The following is a 2,876-nucleotide window of genomic DNA, read 5'->3' as shown; positions in this document are numbered from 1 at the left end:
TGTAAAAATTCATGAATTCCGTGGAATTCTTCAAAGTGAATTGCCTGCATTGGATGTCAAAATGTATTCAAGAGTTTTTGTTTATATGTATAATGATTTCTGCAAAGTTTGTGATTTTTTAATCAGAAATAATTTTAACGTATCTGTTGAAATGAGTAGTACAGAAACTAAAGTATTTCTGGTGCTTGTCTGAAAAAGAATATTTTAAAATATTCTATATTCTATGTTTGTATAATGTTCATAATTTATTTTATTCTTTCCTAGATATACTTTGAATTCTATATTATTTTATAATACATAGGTTCATTAATGTGTCCTTTCAGATTGTATTCGATATAGAAAGTCTTAGATTCCTTTTTTTCCTAGGTCCTAATATTATTTTTCTTTGGGATAAAATGACAATTTTGTCTAATTTCAAAAGTTTTGTAAAGTTTATGCTATGTAAACGCCTTTCTGAGGTGAAGATTTAATACACTAATGTCAAACTAAATTTAATTAAAAGGAATTACGTTTGTTGTTACACTTGTTATTTTGTAATCAACTTTTTAATAACTGTTTTTCATTTCTTGCATCTGAAGAATGAAAAATATGGAATACTTCACAAATTTTCATATCATCCTTGTGCAAATGCCATGTTAATCTCTGTAGTGTAATTTGGGAATACGTGCTGCTGAAGCATGTAGTATCTTCTAAATTTAAGTAGTTAATGATGAAATCTTTATACAGGCTTATATCCATGGGTGCCTACTTGGAACAAGGAATCCTTATTGTTCCTAACAATGCTATTATTTCCCTAAAATTCTGTGAATAGGGGAAAAATTATATGTTCAATTAATTGCTCACATTTGCAATTTTTTGTCAATGACAATTTTAAGTCTTTTTCATTTGGAATTTGATCATACTTTCAATAATTTGTAGCTAGGTCCAAAGGTGATGGCTTTTTCAAGTACTTATTGATCCAACTGACTTAGGTTTGTGAAGCTAATGGATTCAAAGTAAGCCTTGCTTACGGGCTACTTCTAACATTCTGCAGCTGACATTTTCCCAAATGAGGTCTTGCTGGCACAAATGTCTACCTGACCCTTTACTCTTCTCCCATGTAGGAACAGACAAATCAGAATATCTTACAATGACAGCATAGTTTGTTTTACTTGAATAAAACTAATCTTAGTTACAAGGATCATAGAGAGATGAACAGTTCAGTCAGAACTGTTCAGACTACAAGGTATTTTATCAAAATATAATTGTTTATTATATCTAACATTTCAAAAATAGCTAAAGCCAAGAAGATGAGAAATTGATCATATGCATAATTACTTAATGTCCTGGCCTGTCTACCATCCAACCAGGCAGGAACTTACCCTACTGCATTTCTATCACCAAATATTTTCATAGTTGCAGGAGAAGTCCAGATGTTTCTCCTAATTATTAGGCCTTAAATTGGTAATGTTTTAATCACAGTGTTTTCTCTTGCCTCCAGGCTGTAAATCTACAAATGGTAAAGCTTTAGGTCCAACTCTATCAAACACTGAGGTAGAGATAATGGAATAATACTTTAAAACAGAGTTGCCTTTGGTACTGTAACCACAACAGAATAATGCAAAACATGTGTCTTTTTCTTATATTATATATAGTTATATATTTTATATTTATATGTGCTGATTTTATATTTCACACAGTGAAACTTACTAGAATTTGTTGATAATTTCACAAATACATTAATATTTATTTATTCCAATAAATAGAATTGGAATACAAATAATTAGGTTTAAAATGTATATTAGAATATAAAAAGTATCAGCGCAATGTCTTTGGTATAAACTTGTGATACATTCTAACTGTTCTTGGTCTTCTGAATTCACATGGTAAAAAAAAAAAACAAACAATGTTTTTATCCGCTAATCTAAAAGGGATTTTACTCTGCTTCTCTGTTTATTGTTTTAACTCGCTGGTCCCAAACTGTTTTTCTCCATATTTCTGAAGCATTCCTACTAATTATTCCCAAATTTTGCTGATAAGATGTCTAACAAATATTATTCTTCTGCATGACACAATGATTCCTAGGATCCCAGGTCCCAGTTACCGGCATCATCAGATAACAGAGGCAAGACTTCTCACCAAGGTCCATATAACATGCCAACACAAAGTAATTGAAGATCCATCTCAATTTCTAATTTCCTATATTTCAGGGCCCCAATTCCTTGAGATGCAGGAATTAGCAGTAAGCAATTGTGAAATGCACGGCAACTTAAAATGAAAGATGAGATCACAAAATTTGAGAGTATGTACGACAATTCAAACATTCAACTTACAGATTACCAGCCCATATGATGAACAAGTTCACAAAGTGTCATAAGGTTATTTTTAATACCCCTCCCCTATGATTAATGAAAGATTTTAGTCCTGCATAAGTGTGCCAAAAAGTAGTTCCTGGAAGGATAGATCCATAATTGGTTTACCAAGGCCCAGAAAAATTTACTTAGAGTTCAAATGTAATTCAGAAAAACATTGAGAAGATCCTAAGTGCTTCAAAACACTGGGACTTCAGTACAACATGTTTCAGTGGTATAAAAATGTCACTCTCAAACCAATGATAATCTAGATTTAATCTTCTGAAAGTTATTCCTTTTCAAATTAACTTTTTAAAATCACATTTGCCAAAATAACATTTGACAATAGATGATACTTAGTGACATTACAAGTTTTTCAAGTGTAGGGAGCAAGTTACAATAGAGTTGAATTATTTACCCAGCACTAATGCCAAACACGTTCAACCATTCATTAAAGTGTAGAAATAGTACCACCCACAATTTGTGTTTTTCAGTAGGGGCCTTCCAGAAATGTGTTAAATAGATCAGCCTCCCAAATTTCAAACC

General features: G+C 31.4%; 1 pseudogene; it reads right to left on the bottom strand.

Moving 5' to 3' along the window:
- Positions 1–582: 582 nt before the first annotated feature.
- LOC138826614 (U6 spliceosomal RNA) lies at positions 583–679 on the bottom strand (annotated as a pseudogene).
- Positions 680–2,876: the final 2,197 nt, after the last annotated feature.

The sequence above is a fragment of the Dipodomys merriami genome, unplaced genomic scaffold (genome assembly GCF_024711535.1).
Source record: "Dipodomys merriami isolate MVZ:Mamm:240054 unplaced genomic scaffold, mDipMer1.0.p SCAF_1449, whole genome shotgun sequence".
Taxonomy (NCBI): Eukaryota; Metazoa; Chordata; class Mammalia; order Rodentia; family Heteromyidae; genus Dipodomys; species Dipodomys merriami.
Note: the sequence above shows the minus strand (reverse complement) of the source record. Positions and strands in the feature narration are given on the sequence as shown.